Source organism: Ambystoma mexicanum, chromosome 2p (genome assembly GCF_040938575.1).
Source record: "Ambystoma mexicanum isolate Mex_15411 chromosome 2p, UKY_AmexF1_1, whole genome shotgun sequence".
NCBI classification, from domain to species: domain Eukaryota; kingdom Metazoa; phylum Chordata; class Amphibia; order Caudata; family Ambystomatidae; genus Ambystoma; species Ambystoma mexicanum.
Genome location: NC_090923.1, coordinates 1,326,788,179 through 1,326,809,666, shown reverse-complemented (window position 1 = coordinate 1,326,809,666; position 21,488 = coordinate 1,326,788,179).

The window sequence follows — 21,488 nt, the reverse complement described above, 5'->3', positions numbered from 1 at the left end:
GTCTTCTTTCTCACTTTCTTGTCTCGTTTGGCTCCTAGAGGAGTTGGCATACTGACAAGTGCAGGTTTTTTAAAGTTTTCAGTGCCTTCCGGGCTGGCCTGCCGACAAAGTAAGTTGTGTCGCAGGGTTTGTGGAACAAAACATTCAGCTTCTGACTAATAATGAGGCGATATGCACTGATGTGGCGGCCGTCCATACTACTAACAGTCCGCCTTCCAAGTTAAGGGCCCGAGCGAGAACGCTGCCGAGGTGTATGTTGCCTTTAGCACCCGCAAGTACACGCACGTGCTAAAGGCAATGTCAAATGTTAAAAAAAGGAAAAACGTAGCTTTATTCCATTCTGTGACACCGCATCAGAAACAGGAGTCTGTCTTCACTGTTGTTTCAAATCGAAACTGAAGACGCACTCCAGTTCCCTACGACCATCCCAGGGTGGAATAAAGGTACATTTTAACTTTTTCTAAAAAATATTAACTTCGCCCTTAGCACCTGTGTGTAGTTGTTTGGGGGGGTGGGAGGGAGTAAGCTAGGCACAGTACGAGTGGGGCACAGCCATGGGGGAGCTCAGAACACAGAATCAGAGGATTCAGCCCGCGTTCCAAACTCCTCGATTGGCTGGCACCCATACCCAGTATGGTAATGAAGTATATTGTTTCCATATCACCCAACAGAGCATTTTGCTCTAGTCAAACTCCTTCTTTGATACAGCATGCACACAATGATTTTGCAATTCTTTTTTATGAAAAAAGTTCATATTTGTTAGTTTTTCCAATTGCACACAATAAACAAAGCTTATAACTGCCTGTGTATCAAGGTATTTTGATTTATTTGCAAAATGTGTTAATTATTGCGATGCATGCCAGCACATGTTTCACATTTCAGACACTTCCTCTGGGCTCATGGAGGGGAATACATACTTTAGGATTGCCTACAAATCCAAATCGGTTTAGGGTGTGCATGTGCACAGCGGGTTACATTTCACTGCAGGTTTACAGCCTATCTCACCGTGGCTGTGGAAATGAGCCTGAGCACTTCAGGACATGACAGATAACCATGCAACTATACAATATGTAATGTATGTGATCTTGATTCACTGGGGGTAATGAAAGGATTAATAGGCACATTGTTGTGCTTGTACATTTTTGTAACCTTTTTAATTCAACATTCGTGCTGCTTCGTCGGTTTCTGTGCTTGCTATGTTAAAGTCGAGTCCTGCTTTTCTCTTTGGTCGAGTTTGTTCCTGGTTATATGTCCAAATTAAACTACAAAATAATGCATGTTTCTAGGACAGCAAAGTTATGGAGCGAAACTACCGACAGCAGAAAATGCATATATGTGTAAGTGAATATTGTTTGCACTCTAGAGGGATGACTTTCATATTCATGCTTGCTAGGAATTTGATACTTTTAATTTGTAAATAAGCTGCAACTGGCATCTGTTGTTTGGAAAGGACAATAGCCAAAGAAACAGAAGTTTCAAAGTTGGATTTGGGGAATTTCTAGATATTTTATAATAGTCTGTTATAACCTTCTCCAGATAACTGTGCCTACAACCTTCATCGTATTAGCAGCCTCTTGAAATGCGGCCGTAATACACCTGCTCCCCCGTTGCAATTGTTATTTCTCAAATGATTGTTGGTAAGGACTGACTCAGGGGGTTGGATGAGTATTTCATGTTGCAATTTTAATGAAGTGGAACATTTTGCGAAGCTTGCCATATCAAATACAGGCAGCTATTCCGGCCGCCTATTGTTTGATTGCAAGAGTCACAATCCACAGAAGGCTCAGTCAATCGAAGCTCTGCTGTCGCTCAGGTAGAACACTCTATCGATGGCATGCATTTATGTATCTATGTATGTATTTATTTATTTATTTATTTATTTATTTATTTATGTTTTGTAAAGCTTCCACCATGAACCCGGCCATTTTGTGGCTCGCCACGAGGAAGGAAGGGAAAAGGGAAGTGGAAGGGTGCAGTGTCTGATTCCTTCCAGCCTGGATACGTGCAAGGGTAAGGGACCGGGAAAGTGCCAGGAAACCCAAGTAAGAATGAGTACTTGAGCATTGGTTGGTGGGACCCGTGCAGAGCAAACCCGAGGCTGCGAGTAGCGCAGTAGGGATGCCAGAGTTTTGTGTGTCCCATTGGCCAAACACCAGGATTTCAGCGACTACACATCCTCTCCATCGAAATGGAGCTTAAAAAGGAATGCATTCCATTTATTTAGGAACAGAAGATGATTCTCTAGTGATCTCAGAGCGATGGGGCGGCTGCTCCACAAGGAAGTGCTTCTTGAGCTCAGGAGCCTGCCAGCAAATGTCTTCTTCCCCGCTTGGGCAAGGGGTGAGGGTGTAGGCATGAACTGATCTTAAGACCCTGGGACCAGAGAGCTCAGTGAGTTTCTGTTGGATGTATCATGACCCTGATCCCTCAGGGTTGGTGGATGGTGCACATTATTTTGAAGGAAATTTACTCATTTCTGGGAGCGGATGCAAGGGTTTGAGGGCTGGCGTGATGTGGTCCCTCAAACTCATGCCCAGGATCAGTTCTTCGTTTTGGATCAACATTCATAGGTGATGAATCAAGCACTTTGGCAACCTCAAGTATAGAATATTACAATACTCCATACTGGTCATCACCAAGGGTGTAGTCCACTCTCCTTTATGTGAAATGTTTAAGAGTTTCAGCATGTGGAGGTGAAACTGTGAGTTGCTGGTGATGCATTGGACATGTGCGGCGAATAAAAGTGAGTCATCGAAGTTAACATCCATATTGTTTGCAGCAGAAGCTAGAGTTGGAGAAGGACCCCTAGTGAGGGGCCAAGCGAAAGAAAGATTTGAGAGGTGTACGAGGATAAGTAAATGATCTCTGTCTTTGATGTGTTGAAATAAAGGCTGATGTTGATCTTCCAGCCATTAATGCTAGACAAACCAGCAGAGGTCACATATCAGGCTTGGGTCACATTGTCCAGCTTGAAGTCAATCTGGTTGTTGCCAGAGTAGGTTTGGAAAGAGCCAGACAAGAGAGCAATGAGGTCTCCCTAAGGTTTAAGATAAGCATTACCAAGCCAAGGTGAAATGGCCAGTGGTTTATGTGTATGAAAAGAAGTAGTGGATCAAACCCCATCACCAGGCCCCCTCCCACACACAATAGAAACCTCCAAACACCTGCACCTGCTGTTTAAGGGAACGTTCCATGCAGTACAATGAAAGTGCAAGTTTCAACTTCTTCCTATACTTTTATTTTGAAACAACACCATCATGGAATAGTTTATTTTAAAAATAGAACTATCAGAACAGTGAAACCTAATTAAAAAGTAGAGGCGCACCACTCCCACTCACTTTGACCACTGGAAATGGCAGGGCACTGGGGGACAGCACAGTGGAAGAGAGCCGGTTTAAAGAGGTACTCACCTGACTTCACTTGTAACTCTCTGTCCTATGGGGAGGAGGTGATCTGAGTGAGGGCTACACCAATGATGCTGTAGGAAGTACTAAGGTGGTTGAGAGGGGTGGTATGGTCCGCATGTTGAAGACTATTGACAGGTCGACGAGGCTAAGGATAGAGACCATATTGTGATCTAGAGAGTGAAACAACTCTTCCCTTACAAAATGAAGTGGGGTTTCCACCCCCTTATAGGCCACAAACTGGACTGATGTGTTTGTTTGAAAATGGTTTACTTCACCATAAAATACCAGGAGTTGTGTGGCCATTTCTCCAAACCTTTATGTGCTAGAAGGAGAGATGTAGAGGAAAGGATATGGTTGTAAATATTAGCTTGGAATAACCTTAGTGTTTCCTGGAAGAAGGATCAGAGATGTCATTTCACCAAAATGCCAGAGGTAGCGGAAGTGACATCACACAACCCTTGACCTCTGAAGGCATCACAGGAAGTGATGTCATTTGAACCCACCCTGAAGTCAAAAAACAGGAAGCGATGGAACACAGCCTTTCACCCCTTGACAAAATAGGAAGTGGCATCAGATAGCATTGTTTCGAAGTACACTACGAAAAATATGGTTACGATATCAATGTAAAGTGATATACTTTTCTTACAAGAAAGGATCACCATATGTATTGTTAATATCAGCGCGTATGTGCCCATTTACCAAATTACTGTGAATGCAAGCAGACGTCCAAGGCCAAATGATAATGATCTGTTATTATATAGCACTTACGCGTAAGCACTTCATATAGAACCAATATACATACAATGTCACCGAACCTGTGTTGGTACTCATTTATCAACCTCAGCAGGATGAAAGGCCGAGTTGACCTTGCTGGGAGCCGAACCTGCAACATGCAGAGCACACGCACATTGCAGCAGCGAGCGCTCAAGCCACTGAGCTATTTTACTGGCTATAGCTATCAGAAAACGAGTCACTCAAGAAACACAGAGACACATGTTGCTGGCCACAGCTCATGACATGAACCTCAATAAAAAATAAAAAAAAAGGAAATCTGTTTTTTTTTTTTCTTTTTTTTTGGGTAGCAAGGGAGACCACGGAGGTAGCAAGGGAGACCCCAGGGGTTGCAGGTGCTTGTCAGAATGCTACCCTGTGTGAAGTTTGCATTGCCTAAGGGAACATATGAAGTGTGGTGGTGTGATGTGCATGCGCTGAAGAGTTTGCCTACCCATAGAACCCGGAGTAACATGTCATGGTGTGGAGGCGAGAGCAACTATACCTGAGCACCATTTTATTTTGATCAGCATTTCTTTCACGCAGGCCCCGTGTCACTTCATTCACTTGAGCTATCTGTGTACGTCTCATAGGGCTGCTCGCTTTAGGGTAAGATTTGTGTGTCACTACGAAGCACCTCACTCTCCGTCATTCGTCAAAAGACAAAAAAGGGTTGGTCCCGGACACAAAGACCTACCCAACCGGAACATGTCAACATATATAAGCACGAGTAGGGTGTTTAGTATCCGCACTTACATGGAGAGTCATGTCTAAAGATAAGTCCTGCACTCCCTGATTCGATTTCCAATGCATTTCTCAGGACCCTCAGAGATACGCCAATAGATATTATCTTACACATGACAACAGTTCGCAATGATTCCACTCATTATGCTTTGTATACCTTTAAATAATGATCACGTTATTTAAAAATATAATTAGAAATGTACATATATATGTATCATACTTCAAAAACTCATATACTTATTAGTACCCGACAAGGAGGGAATGGCAGCCTCCCACCGAATCAGGAGGTTCAGAATGGGGTCTTTATAACACCGGTGAAGACCTCGCTCCTAGTCTCCTCTGAGCGGGAGGCCAACATCTTGCTTGGAATCAGGTAAGTGTGCTGCCTGGGCCAACTGCGTCCCCGTCCCACCACCCTCACCCCCATTGTCCACATATTTAAGACCCCCACCCTCTCCCCACTTACCTTGCTCTGCATTGTCACTCACTGGCATCGGGAACAGAAGTGTTCCCGGTGCATCTCCAATTCCTAAATGGCAGCCATGAAAAGGGAAAAAGGAATATGAGAAGTTCCCTTCTCCCCACCCATCTTTTTTTGTAGTTTTATCACGATCTGAGAAACGGCAAACACGCTGTTTCTCAGATTGTGATTAAAACACTACTAGTACCCTGGTACAACGTTCTGGGGTACTAAAAGCAATATAACCCCAGAGGGGGCATCACCGCTCAGAATTCTATCTGCTGCCCCGTGGCATTACCTCACCGGTAATGCCCCCTTCATTGGGTTTTATTACTGAAATAAAGTGCTTAGGAGTTAGTAAATATGTGCAACATGAACATTCACTAAATTCTATTAAAAAAAAACAACCACAGAGATCAGGCCTGCCCATTATTTATGTATTTATTTATTTATTCATATCGTGCCAAACTAGCCCATGGGCATCCGGGTGCTCAGAACACACGAACAGACATACAAAATAGTCATAAAACATAAAAATTCCTAAAGAAACTAAAACGATGATTAGGAACTCAGTTAAAGAGGTACGTTTTTAATGCCCGTTTAAATGAAGTCAATATAGAGATATTTCTGAGATCCAATGGTCATGAATTCCAAAGCTTCTGTGCCGCAGTGGAAAAGGTGGACTTTTTGACCTGGGGATCTGCGACAAGTTCCCGGCATTTGATCTCAGGTTTCTCTGAAATGGAGCATGTGATATCCCTTCCGACAAATACCTTGGTCCAATATCTGATAGACTTTTTTATATCAATGTGAGGATTCTGAAAGAGACTCTAGCTTCCACTGGTAACCAGTGGAGTGCAAGTCTCGCATTGGAGATATGCTCTCTTCTACCTACATTTCCACTATACGTACAGCGCTATTTTGATTCACCTGCAATTTAGCCAGGTCGCCTTTGTCAATTCCGAACAACAAGCTGCTACAGTAATCTAACTCCCCCCCGTGATTGTCCTTACTAATGTAGCATAGCTATCTTTTGACATTTCATATTTAGTTCAGGGGCCATATTGACGTCTAGAGGGTTCACTTTATCCTGCGTCGGTATAATACAGTCAGCAATGTTTCTACTTTTATATTCTGGCCCTAACTTATTTAGCCTCCTGGCTCTACCCGTCAACATGAGCTCGGTTTTTGAGTCAGCAAGAGGCAGGCCGTTCAAAACCCTCCATGACTGAATATGTGCATGGACCTCATTGATGACTTGTGAATCTTCTTTAAAATCACCATATGTGGGTATCAAGCACTGGGTGTCATCTGCATAGTTGATATAGACAACACCCAAATTGTCTAGCATTTAAGGTAGAAGTTTTGTAAATATATTATACAGCAAAGGTGAAAGGCATAAGCCCAGGGTAACACCAAAGGGGATTTGAATGTGTTCTGCAACATTTTCGCAACTGAATACTCTAGATGAGCTATCTGCTAAAAAGAATTTTAACCCATTTTGCCGCTTCATCAGAGAAATTAGCAGTGTGTTGTAATCTGTCAACTAGGATTTTGTCATCATCAAGATCGAACGCAGCTGAGAGGTCTAAAAGCATCAGAAGAGTGATGCCACTATGATCCATTATTAACAAGATGTTATTTGTTGTAGGTGTAGCAGAGCTGTTTCAGTACTATGAGCCTCTCTAAGTAGCGATTGTTGTTCTCCAAGATATCATACGTATTCAAATGTTTCTGACTTGTATACACACACCCCGGTCTAAAATCTTCAATAAAAAAGGGACATTGGTAATCAGTCCATAATGTGTGCATATATTATAGTCCAGTAAGGGTTTTTTCAGTAGAGACAAGGTGCAGGTCTGCTTTTAATATTTCCGGCACACGTCCCTCTAAAATATTTTGGGATCATGGGTGCAGGTTCTGGAGCAATCTCCTTAACCAATGTAGCAGGATCCTTGTCACCTCTACATCTGGTAGGCGTACGTTGGGCAATTACCTCTGCAACTTCCATTTCTGTGGCTTCCTTAAACACAAAATATGCTTCCTTATCCTTTACTGCTATAGGGCGGATTGTGCAGAGTCTGTGGTTATTTTCTGTTAGTTCTTGAAGGTTGGTCTTCCTAGGTTTTATTCTGATATTCTTCCTGACGTTCATAATTGTATCAGTCTTTGGCTTTTGAGGAGATCTGCACCTATTGTTCAACATGAATTAGTTCAATTTCATGAGGGATGGGGTTTTCCATTTCTTTTAAAATGTTGAAAAGCTTCTTTGTGTCAGATTGTGTTTCATCCTCTATTTTTGCATTGATAATGCTGTCTTTATATTGTTTAGCAGCCAATGCATAAGATTCTCTATTCTCTGATGACTTGGTTTTTGTCCATGTATTGAATGCCTTCTGTTTAGCCAGTTTCAAATTATGTAGATCCGATATATACCAGATTTTGGATTGCCTATTTACTGGCACATTGCAAGTTTTCATTGGGGCAATTTGATTGGCCACTTCAGACAATGATGACTGAAATATTGCGGCCAAAGCATCTGATGATCCATAGGAATATAATTCTTGTAAAACTGGAGACATAGGATTTTAGCATGCATAATCTCACAACCCAACACAGCTTGTATTTTCACTTCATGACTGTTAAGTGTGGCTGTGAATATTAGGCCACCCCCCCATCCCCAATTTGTTAACTCGGCCTACTCGTAGAATATGAAAGCCTGAAGGTACCGCACGTGCAAGTGATGGACACCATGCACTGTGTAGCCAGTTTTCAGAAATGGCCAAGATGTCGATTTCATTAGTCAAGATTGTTGACTGCGCCTTGGCTCACGTGTTTCCCCAACGATCATGTATTTAACAGAACACATTTGTTACCATCCACATTGGCTTTGTCCATATGTTTGGTTGCAAATTTCCACATCCGATCATCCGACAAACTATTTAAAATTGTCCCATTTTTAACTGCACAACCACTCGACTCACCTGTTGCATAATTTATCAGATGAAGTGTTTCATTATTTTTACTTATATATTTTACGCCTATGTCAACTGTATTTACAGGAATAACCATGTATGGTATGCAATGATCCAATGTGACGCATCATTCTGCATAGCCAATGATGGGGGCAATGGCATATTTTGAGTGGAAGTGCTAATAGGCTTAGATTCATCATGATTTAGGTAATTTGTGAATGTTTCCGTATCCACCTTATTTTGTACTTTTGCACATTTATTCATAGTACTCATAGGATTCTCCACTTGTAACTGTCCTGCTATTAGATCTTTCCTCTGTGATGGAAAGGGGAAACAAGTCCATAGAAAGGCATGTCCGTAGGATTTTAATGGTCTGCGTCTTAACCGGGTGCAAAGTCATTTTTTGCTAATTGGCATCAGTAAGGGCCATAAAATCAATTCATCAACCCAGTCCATAATCACACTATAATGTCGCTAAATAACCCAAGGGTTACAAAAATTGGAACATACAAAATCAGATTAAAGCTGACTAACCTAACCACCAATACTCCATCCACCTACGCACACTAACCGGCACAAACCGGCTTGTCAACGCACCGGCACTAACACATCTGCATTGGAGGCTTATAGGCTTATAGGCTCCTGGGAAGTGTAGTCCCTGATGGACTTCGTGTGTTCCAAATGTACATTTTAAAAACAAGATGACATTTCCTAAGTGCACATTCAGTTTAAAAACCATAAGGCAGTTAGATAAATTACAAGTAATCAAGTCCCTGTGAAACAATCAAGTTAAATGTCGCGCACACAATGCTATGCTGCTAACAAGCAATGTCAGCATATAGCACTTGCAGGCAATGATGCAGCGCTTACCTACACAGCACATCAAAGTAGGTTTACTCTCTTCAGAACAGGACCCAGTGGATACCCAATTGCTGCTGATTTGTTGATACAGTAAAGGTTTGCTTACATTCGGAAACAACTCCATATCAACTGCTGTTGGTGGCGATGCACTATGAGAACTTAGACACTGCAACATAAACCACGTTTTTAGTGCTGCGTCTCACCAAGATATGAATGGTGAGTATTTTGGACAGGGATATATGAAACTTGGTGTTTATATGAGCAAAGTGGACATGGGTGGATAATCCGATACTCGCGGTGTGTTGATAATATATGCACAGTGTTGAGTGAGGACATGCCGATCGATCACAGACATGTGATACATTTGCACACAATGTGCCTTTTTTGCAAGCGATGGTGCAGACCAGCACTGTTTTTAAGGAAAAGTAATCGTGCAAAGGAACATATTTACTGTGGTTGCGTACACAAGTTAGGAGGTGAGTTGATGTTAAATGTTGGGGCAATTTGTACGAAGTAGAGGCAGAGCAGGCAGCAATAGCGGGCAGGCAGCCTGCAGCCATGGCCGGACAGGGCCAGACAGGGAAATGCACTCCAGGCCTTAAATTAGGCCTTTAATGGGGGCCGGCATTGCCCTGCCAGTGCCCAAGGGGATGCTGTAAAGAGGCAGACGTGGCCAGTGAAAGGCAGCCAGAGGCAGGTCAAATAATGGAAAGGAGGATGAGTGTGTCGGTTGTCTTGATGCCGTTGGCCATGTCTGCAGGGCATAACTTCTTATGATGCCGTAGCCAACAGGGCTTACCTGTGTCTTGCAGGCATCAGGGTCATCTCCTGCAGGCACTCTGGTGCCTCAGTGGTAATGGTACAGGGACCGGGGTTCATGGAGGATCACCTGTGCCCCATTAGCTCAGTTAAAAACAAACGGCTCCCCAAAAGCTCCTTTCTTTTTACAGCCATACAAAAAACGTTCTGACTGAAACTACTACTTACTCAAGCCTCACAAATTGCCTTTCTCCCTCCTCTTCCCTGATGCCTAAACTCACCAGTATTACCAGGGCCCACTCTCATTCAGATCCACCTCTTCTCCCGCACACTGTCTACCATTGATCTATAATGAGTTATTATGTAAAAAATGGCACCCCAAACTATTTTTCAATTAACATCTTAGCAGAGTCTAGACACATCATTCGGTTGGTGGGATATACGGAGAAGCATCAACACATTGTTTGTATGACATACTTAGAATCTCACACATTTTTCACTTTTGAGTTTCTGGCATTCTTTTGCATTTTGTATTTTCGTGCCATCAGCATGTGTTTTTAGAACGTTCACGTGTTCACAAATCCATTCGTACACAGACGAGTAACACTGTATTTTGCCGTAATCAGTACACTAAGCCCTTCCAGGCCACACCCTCCTCCACCAATCAAGGTCTGCCTTGATCTGCCTTGATTCATCATCTCCTCCCTTTAATGTTCCTCAAAAATCTAATCTTCAGAACATCAATACAGATAGGATTCAAGAAAACCATGTGTTACAACCTTTCTTCAAAGGCTACCTTACACCACCCTCTCACCCCCAACACCTTTGGTCAATCAGCTTGTTTCCTAATTTCAGCTCTCTTTTCCAGACTAGGTGTTCCAGACTATCCAAATCTAGCGTTGAAGTGTGACTAGGTATAATCAAACAATGTCCCTTTCCCCTTCCTTATTAGTACTCTTTCTTCAGAACAAACTCTTCCCCCCAATTTAGTGCACCCAGTTCAGTGTGATTCATCAATGGACACTTCAAGCAAAAGTATTCTAATTTGACTGTTTGTTCAATCAAAATGTTTGCATTTATTTACATCAAAAATAGTGTATGTGTACCCTTGCGGCTGTGTCTACATTAACCATTGGTGCACATGCAAATGTTTTGCCATAGACGGATTTATCTAATTTATCTAGGCTAGACATATGATTCATGATCTGGTAAGACCTTATTCAGACATTAATTATACAATACTTGACAAGTTAATAACATAACAAATAAAAAACAGTCAGGTTTTGATTCCCAAAATGACTTTGATCAGATACATCAGCAGGTAAGTACTCTGAAACAACAGAGGATGCAGCTGTCTCAGGAAAAAGACCTCTTGAATCAGGATAACAGTGTCCTATTACATAGGATAAATCAGTTGAAATCGAGGTAGAAAAGTAACAGTCATGTTCTCAGGAACTGACCAGAATTAGAGAAGAAAGGAATGAGCTTGTAGAGCGAGTGAGGCAAACAAAAGCTGAACTATCAGAGGCAGCAAATTATAGGAATGAGCAAGCCAAAGAAATGAGTATCCTGAAGGAAAAGCGCCTTGAATATGCACATGGCACACAAGGCTCACAAAGGGAGAATGAATCACTTCAGCATGAAGTTCAGCAAACAAAAGATCGATTGGCAGCTCAGAGCAAGGTGCATGAGATTAATCAGGGCTTAGTGGCAGAGTTAAAAAGGTGCCAACAGGGGCCTCATGCCAGTCATTTACAACCTCTCATGCACAAATGGGAACCAACCTCATGCATGCCACCTATCCAGAACAGGGCGACACAAGGCAGTTAGACTTACCCAGGTCTAGCCCAACTGATCAAGAGGGCCAGTCCCTTTCTGATATTGATGAGTTTCCATATCTTCCACACAGGAGGGAAAGTGGGAGAACAGTGTATCCAGGGAAGTAAGGAATAATACTGTAAGTACTTCAGGCCATGAAAACCCTTATGAGGAGAACGTCAGGGTGTTAGATTGGCTGAAGATGCAACTACAAAGAGACCACCTTGCCCGCTTCCCTAAGGAGAAAAGCCAGACACTCAGCCTAGGAAGGGCATTCTAAAAACCTCTGTATATTTGGGGGAAGGGGGAATTCCCCAGACTCCCTGGTAGGAGGGAACTCAAGGGAGAGAGGCCCTGAGAGTTCACTTTGGTCAAGGCAAGAGGAGTCTAGACCCTGTGGTTCTGGGAGATATTCCCAGTCTCATAGGGATAGGGAGCATCCAGAAGAAAAGGAAGGGAGTACCACTAGCAGCACTGAGTCAGAAGGTGACAGGACTCAGAGGAAGAAAAAGACAGCGAAGCATATCAACGGTTTTGTGAAAGTCCCAATATGACAAATTAAGGCCATAAAGAGCTTCCTGACCCCATACCACAAGAATGCCAAGTATTCAGTAAGGGAGCATCTGGAACTTTATGAACAGATGATGACATCATTCCAGATCAGGAATGATGTGAACTGTAAAGCATTTGCTAAATGGACGTTCTCACTTGAGTTCTCCAGTTTTTTTTGCCGGACTGGAGGACCAGGATCATCATGGATGGTCCACTTATAAGGCAGCCATATTGAAACAAAAATCCACCCATTGGAATCCACAAGAGACCCGTAAGACTGCATATAACTTGCCGTATGGAAAAGATCAGGCGCCTAGGGAGTTTGTGCAGGAGTTAAAGCGTGCATTTGCTCAGACTTCCCGGTGGGTGAACACTAATAGTAGGGAGTTCATAAATAAATATTTCCATGCGCTCCCCAAATAAATAATGACTGAGTTGGTGCGTGACTTTCATGAAAATACGATCCTGGATTGGGCATTGAACAGGCCACCACTATTTCACTCTTTATGAGGTCCAACAGTCTTCTGAGATTAAAAATACTGCCAAAACCCCCAAATCAACTAACACCCCTGCTGCTGCAAAGGTGGCAGCTGTAAAAACTACCCCTCCATTGGATCTGGAGACAGGAGGGCCTAAATGTTACTCTTCTGCAAACAAGCAAAATGGAAAGCAGAAGGGACCCCTAAACCCAGACCAGTCGAATGGTTGTCAGGCGGGAACCCAAAACAATGATCCTTCTGACCCTGCCACATACATAGGTCCTAGGTACAAGGGTACTAAACCAATCCTGGGGTATGTGTACTCTCCCAAGTCCAAGGGGGGAACTAATCAGGTAAGTACTTCCCCGGGATACTTCCATGCAAACTTTCCTCAGGCGAAAAGTATCATTCCACCTCCCAATCTGACATTTTTCCCCAGATATCCCCCAAATCAGAACTTTCAAAACAATCCTCCTCTCTCTCTCTGGTTCCAGGACAACAGATCCCCGAACTCGGCAGAAAGAGTTTTTCCAAATGGAAAATTATGGAGGGACTTTCCAGTGCCCGAGCTCCTCTGGTAGAAGGGATAGTTAACCTTTTCAGGAGCAGCAGAGGTATGACTTGAGGCCTTCCTACAACCCAGACAAGGTCTTGCAACTACAGCGACAGGTCTAGCAACTGACTGATGATCTGGGGCGTATTCTTAGGGCTCAATCCAACTCTCAACCTAACCCTGCTTCCCAGAATTTCCCAACACCCAGGTCTGATGCCCCAGGAGGAAATGATGGGAGGAAACCTCAGAAAAACGACAGGTTCCTGAGGAGGGGGCCTGGGTGGAGCAGAGATGCCAAGCCCTAGAGGAAGCTCCCTTCTCACCCAAACAGAACCCCTAAACACCTCTCAGCCTGAAAGTGTCTCTTCCATCCCCAAAATGTTAGAACCCAAAGAGCAAAGTGTAAGTAGGAGAGGCCAAAGAGAAACCCACTGTGTGGAAGAAATCCTTATTATCCCCTTTGAAAGAGAAGAATCCCTGGAGGATTCAGGAAAGCCAACAGTGTCTTTCAAAAAAGGGGCATCCCTCCCAAAGAAAAATGGGTCTCAAAAGACCCTAAGTGGGACAGGGTAAGTTGGAGATTGACTCAGCACCAGAAACTATTCAAGCCCAAACATGTGCGCCAGACAGAATGGAAACAGAGAGGGTGTCCTTTCTCCAAACTGGTTCTGAAAACTGTTTCCAGGTGAAGGTGGACAGCCAAGGAGCCAGGGAAAAGGAGGATTCCTCAAAAACTCCCATGTAATTTGCAAAGTTTCTTTACAGATTCCCAAACTCTGGCACAGAAAATTGCCCAAGATCACACAGTGTTTGAGTTCAATATTAAGAAAATGACCAACGTGCCGTAAATAACTCACACTTTCTTTGCAACTTGGAGGATAAAGAAGGATGATTTTATGCACCGGTTATGGTGCAGGATCAGTGTGAATTATCAGTTCTGGTGGATACTGGATCCAAAGCCACCCTTCTGTCAAAAAGGCCTTTGAACAACTAAAGTTAGGATGGCGGAGGGCCACCAAATTCCACTCACACGAATTCCCGTAAAACTCGAAATTTTGACGGGAATTATATTTCCGTCAAGGGGACTGTTGATATGGACATACAAATTGGACGTAATCTGCTGAAACATCCGGTGATAGTTGTGACTCCAGAGGGCAAACCTTGTTTACTGGGGAACGATCTCCTGAGCAGGTTATCACCTCTGATTGACTGTGTAAACAAGGTCCTCGGACTCAGACTAACCGCCCTAGCAAATTAAAACTGTGTACCAATTATGTAAGCCTCAATGATACCTGTCATGTAATTGATCAAACCTTCTGAGAATGTAGATTCCAATTTTAAGAATAACCAAGTTCCAGACATCACTGTCATCTCTGTAGGAGAAGAAACTGGTAATGGGAACCTTTCTCCATTCTTGAAAATCAACCTTGCTCCCATTTTTAAGTGGCAATCCAGACTGGAAGGGAACATCCTAAAATGTTACACCATTCTAAAATCAGAAGAAACATTGAGTCCCGTGAAACCAGACAAGTACAAACCCACGCAAAGTCTGACGGACATTCAGCAAAAAGGCAAGCAGTTGTTTATCCCCATCAGTTAAATAAGGGGGGGGAACCGGTGCTCACCTGAGCATGCCTGAATAATGGAAGGAGCTTCATCAGCAAAGAATTATTCAGGAAACTCCCAAAAGATCAGACAATTCCCACATTTAAATTGATTGACAAATGGGAAGTAGGTCTGGAAACCCCAAATTCCAAAAATGTTGGTGTATGCTAAAAATGTTCATTGGCAACAAAAGCATAGACCATAATTGTTGGGTTGTGAGAGATGTCCCTTCCACCTTTTATCTATTAATTGACATTCTCAAATGATTCACAATTCCTTTGGATCTAATTAATCATAAAGCTTGGTCCCGACAAGGGGGTACCCCCATGGGCTTTAACAACATTGAAAAAGCATGCCGGTCAGCTCATTGCTGCCTTATGCGGTTGAAGATCAAGTGCGAGAACTGGTTACCATCCCAGGACATGTGCAACAATTTACTGTACCACTCAAAATTAAGCGAGGACAGAACCTCAAACATCAGGACTGTTAGGCAGAAACCTGTGCAGTTCCCTCTGGGACCACTGCAAAAAGTTTAAGACTACAGGAGTTAGCAGTAAACCCAATTGGTAGCAGTCTGCACCACCCAGATTTACCTGGTAGCTGTGGCTGAGCAGTCAGACTTCTCTCAAGATGAGTTAGGCAGTATTTCAAGCATACAAAATAGGGCAATTTACACAGTAGAACAATCAGACACTGATCAGAGCCTGGGTGTAAAGATATATAATTATTTATTTAAACACATCTATGAAAAACACACTGGCTCTAATATGGCAAACAACTTCAATCACAGTTGCTATACGTATATATCAATCCCATAACAATATTTCGACAAGTCTAGGTTCAACGGCACCACTTATTTGCAGACAGAGGTGAATGCTTTAACCTAGATGGCACTCTAGTATTCGTTAAAAAGGGAGAGAAAAAGGCAGGGTTTGAAACCAACTCAGTACCAACGCTTTTACGAAGCAAATGCAAGACAAGCAAGGCAGGCTCTACTGTAGATCACAAAGTTAAGCGGCCAGGCCCACTCGGAGAGAGGCAAGGCGGTATGTCCCAAAAGTACCACAGTGGAAATGCACTTCAAATCTTTGTAGCAAAATGTCACAGAAAGGTTGGACCAGTTTTAGAACAAAAGTTAAGAAGGTCTGGAGGCGACCCAGTGGAAAGATAAGGATTTAAGACACCTCACGCTAACCGTTTCAAGGGAAGCCAGGCAGACACAGTACCTTGGAAGTGGTGAGACAGCTCCGGCGGGGGCAGTTGTTCCTGGTGGTGGATGCAAGTCAGGGCTTTGCCAGAAGAAGAGATGATCTCGTCGTCGAGGAAAGTTGAAGATCGTTGCACTGCCAGGGAAGAGACCAGCCGCGGAGTGCTCAGTCACAAGGCACCACCTTTTGGTCGTGGTACAGTGGTTAGTGGCTATCCGGTTGCCGGGGAGCTCAGCACGGGCAATTCGACCACTAGACGTCCTGGAAGCGAAGTAAAAGCAAGGGACTGGTTGTTCCCACCAGTCAAGGGAAGAAGACTCTCCAGCAGGGAGATCTCCTCTGTCGTTGGGAAGTGGTGAGTCGGTTCAGCAGGGCTCCACCGGAGGTGTCGTCGTTGCAGTTCGGCTCAGCTTTACCCTCGTCGGATTCTTAGGTTCGGTGGCGACTTCTGAAGTTCCAATCCCAAAAGCCCTGCTTTTATGCAGAAAACCCACATTCATTCAGCCTAGCTGTCACTCAAACATGCTAAGTGGTGAGCGGGGCGGCTCACCACTTGGGCCAATCACACCAGAGTGCGACTTGAGTTGGCAAGGCAACCCAGTCCAGGGTGCCTAAATCCCCTCCCACACCCCCTGTGGTACCCAGACAGAATGGCACAACTCTGGAGGGCTTCTGTGCAGAAGCCTGCCAAAAGTGGAACAAAGGGCTCAACCTTTGGTTTGGAGTTACGGAGGTGAACACATACGCCATTTTACAAACCGAGTTCGAGCATAAAATACCAACCAGTGAATTTATTTAAGATAAATAAACCGGCGGTATGTTAGAGACTAATGTGAAAAGGTATTAGCCTCGAACAATGGGAAAATCCCATAGGAATATATTCGCGTTCGAATATAAAAAGTAGTATCCACTGCCACCAGCCAAAACTCGACAAGGGGGGACGGGACAGTGCCCCCTCGAACAACAGACCCAGGGGTAATCGAATTACCCCTACCAGTACGTCCACAATAGGATGGTTTGTACTAGTTCTGTTAGTAAATTTAGGTCTAGTAAAGCCAATGGTGACTTTACATGCCCTGGGAGACAGTAGTCCATCCCAGGGTATGGAGTCTATGGTGGGGGTCACCTAGGACACCCCAGTGTTACGGCACGGAGGGTGCTGTGTAACACATATAGCAAAACACATGAGACCCTGTGGAGTAAAAGATCCCATAGCCCATAGAACACATTAACATTCAAAGAAATACCACTAATCATGTCCAAGAGTGGGAGGAAAAAGAGTCTTACTCTTGGCAGGATGAAAAAAACAAACTCCAGAAATAAAGCAAAGCTGCTGGGGGACTCACTAGGTTAGGAAATTCAGCCTAAACAGAGAATTCTCCCTAACACTCGCCCCTCCCAGACTAAGGGACAGGAGGATTTAATCCACTCCTGGATGAATCTCATACCTCTAGTCGATGACATACATCCTAGAGAGACCATCAGCATTTTGGTGGTGACACCCTGACCTTGCTCAATGGTGAAATCAAACCCTTGCAGGCAGATTGACCATCTCAGTAGTTTTGGGTTTTCCCCTTTCATTTGCATTAACCATCTCAAGGGTTGGTGGTCAGTCTGAATGACAAAAGTAGAACCATGCAAGTATGGCCTAAACTTCTTCAGAGCCCACACGATAGCAAAGCACTCTCTTTTGATTGTTGCCCACTTTGTTTCAGGATCTTTCAGCTTGCGGCTGATGAAGCAAACGGGGTGCTCCCTACCTTTCCCATCCAGTTGACTGAGTACTGCACCTATTCCTACATTTGAAGCATCTGTCTGCACAATGAAAGTTTGGTGGTAATCAGGAGCTCTGAGTACTGGGGCTTGGCAAAGAGCCTTTTTCAGGTTTTCAAAGGCCTGATTGCACTCCTCATTCCATCTAACCTCTTAGGGAATTTTGGAGAGGAGATGACATTCAGAGGAGAAGCTATGGTCCCATAGTTCTCAATGAAATTCCTGTAATACCCGGTGAAACCTAAGAAGGCTCTCACCTGGGTCTGAGCAGTAGGTGTTGTCCAATTTTGCACAGCTTCAGTCTTACTGAGCAAAAGGCCTTATTTCTCCACCTCCTACCTCGTGTCCAAGATAGACTACCTTACTCTGTCCAATTTGGTCAGATTGGCTTGTCCAAGAGCCTGCAAAACATATCTTAGGTGGTCTACATGTTCTTCCCAGGAATTGCTGAACACTGCTATGTCATCCAAGTGTGCCATGCAGAAGTCCTCCATCCCATTCAGAACCTGGTTTACCATCCGTTGAAATGTAGCAGGTGCATTTTCCAATCCAAAAGGCATTACCTTAAACTGGTATAAGCCAACTGGGGTCGAAAATGCAGTTTTCTCCTTGGCATGGTCTGTCAGGGCTATTTGCCAATAGCCTGACGTAAAGTCAAATGTGCTTAGGAACTTGGTTGAACCAAGTCTATCCAACAACTCATCTGTTCTTGGCAAAGGGTGGGCATCAGTCTTGGTGACTGCATTAAGAGCTCTATAGTCCACGCAGAATCTAAGTTCTTTAGATCCTGCCTTTGGTACTAACACAACTGGGCTAGACCATGGACTAGTAGAGGGCTCTATTACCCCGAGATCGAGCATCTTGCTGACCTCACCTTTGATGTTAGTTCTTACATTTTCTGACATTCTGTATCCTCTGCTTTTGACTGGCAGACAGTCACCAGTGAGTATGCCATGCTGGCCCCAAGGGGTCAAGCCTGGTGAAAGTGAGACCAGAGAGGCAAACTGATTCAACATAGATTTGCACTCTTCTTGTTGTTCAGGTGTCAGATTTGAAGAGACATTTACTCCTTCAATCCTTTCGTCTAAAGTTAAGCCTCTGAGGAGATCAGGAAGAGCTTAACTCTCTTCTTCTTCCTCTGATGATGCTAGAAGCAACGCTCCTACATCAGGTCTTCAGACATACGCTTTGAGTCGGTTGGTGTGGAAGACTGTTGGAGCCTCCTTGGGATTGCCCAAGTCCACCAGATAGTTCACCTCTCCAAGTTTACCCACAACTCTGAAGGGTCCCATCCATTTGTCTTGCAAGGCCCTCTGCCTTGTTGGGATCATAACGAGAACTAGCTGGTCTTGAGTGAACTCAACCATTTTAGCTTTTTGATCATGCCAGTGCTTGACCAATGCTTGTCCAGCTTTCAAGTTATTACTTTCTTCTGCCATCATGTGCGACATTCTCCTCCAGAGACCTATCACGTAGTCAGTCACTCTGACTGGCTTGGGGGAAGGAGCACTCTCCAATCCCTCCTTAATCAGGGCCAATGGACCTCTGACGGGATGACCATAGAGAAGCTCAAAGGGAGAATAACCTACTCCCTCCTGAGGGACTTCTCTATAAGCAAAGAGAAGGCATGGCAGTAGAAGATCCCACTTTCGTTTTCGGGGGTCCTCTAAAGCACCTATCATGCTCTTCATGGTTCGGTTGAACATTTCCACCAACCCATTGGTTTGGGGGTGGTAAGCTGTTGAGAACTTGTAAGTAACTCCACAGGTTTTCCACATGGCTTTCATGTAGTGGGACATAAAGTTTGACCTCCTGTCAGAGATTACTTCCTTAGGAAACCCAACCCTGGTAAAAATACCAAGGAGGGCCTTAGCCACAGCCGGAGCTGTAACAGTCCTCATAGGAATGGCCTCAGGATACCTAGTAGCATGGTCTACTACAACAAGTATAAACCTGTTGCCTGAGGAGGGTGGAGGATCAAGGGGACCAACAATGTCAATCCATACTCTCTCAAATGGGACTCCCACAACTGGGAGAGGCACTAAAGGTGCCACATTCTGGAGCCAACCTTACCAGACGTCTGGCAGGTGTGGCAGCTCCTGCAGTGTTTTTCTACTTCGGCCCCCATCTTTGGCCAATAAAAGTAGAGAGAGAGCCTTTCCTTAGTCTTCTTGAAACTCAAGTGACCAGCCAAAGGAATCTCGTGGGCTAACTGCAAGAACTGTTGTCTGTTCTCTTGGGGTACTACAAGTCGTTTGTAGTCTCCAGTTGCAGACTCGGTCGGTTCACTGTAGAAGAGGCCATCTTCCCAGTGCAACCTGTATTTCCCAGGCTCTTGCCCTTCAGCCTGAGCTTCTGCCTGGTGGCGAAGACCTTCCAGAGTTGGACATTCTCTCTGTCCCTTATTGAAGTCTGCCCTGTTGGGTCCACCTTCTGCCAGTAAAGACTGCAGCTCAGGATGGTCAACAGGATCCAGATCTCCAATGAGTTCCTGGCCTTCCATTAGCTCTTCCTCAGAGTCTAATTCTACCACACAGGGTTGTACCACCCTCTCAGCCTCAGCTGGAGGGGGAGTTACTGGTGTAACTTTGGACAACCGAGGGGAAGTCATTGTTGGCTGCACGGAAGTGCTGGCTGCTGGTTTCCAGTTAGAAATTTTAGGTTCCCCTTTCGCTTCTGATTTCTTTGAGACAGCAGCTGGCAAATCCAGTGGAGCGGGAGTGATATCCTTCTTCATCATCTCCTCGGGAGTACCTCTCATGGTTTTCTCCCTTGCAGGTCTGGTTAGCTCCTGTAACCATTTACTAGGAGGTCCGGGGTTATGCAACACAACTCAGAGAGTTTTTAAATCGTTACCCAACAGAACTCGTCCTGGTACCTCACTTTGTATGCTGACAGGTATCTTCACAGTCATGTCGTTACAATGTCGTTTCCCACAAACCCAGAGACACTAAAGAAACACTGGCTGAGACTCCGATGGGTTCATCAGCCAGCAGTAGAAAGTTTCCACTTGCCATTTGGACTTCCTCCTCTGGAGCGAAGGCTATGGAGATAAGCTGGACCCCTGAAGGTTTACCCTTGCATCTGGGATCTTCTTTCACATGGTCAGTAGAGCCACAAACAAAGCATTTACAGAATGCTTTCTGGAATGGTGGATTGTTCTAGCCTCCCTCTGGTTTGGCACCAGAAGGTACACTATTCTGCTGTGGTTTTCCTTGTGGCTTACCCTTATGGTTTTGTTTGGAGCCCTCTTTGGAATTTGAGTTATTAGAATTCTCTTTTGAGTCTTTTTTAGGCTGTTTTCCCTAGTCCTTTTTCTGAGTTGCCCCAGAATCCTTATGAGTAGCCCTGTTGGCAACCCACAAGTCAGCAGCCTTAGCTAGCTTCCTGGAATGCAATTCCTTTGAATCAGCCAAGTGCTGTCTGAGCTCCGGAGAACAGGCATCATAAATAGACTCCAACATAAAAAGATTCTTCATACCCTCATAAGTGTTCACCTTGTAACCCTTAATCCATCCCTCTA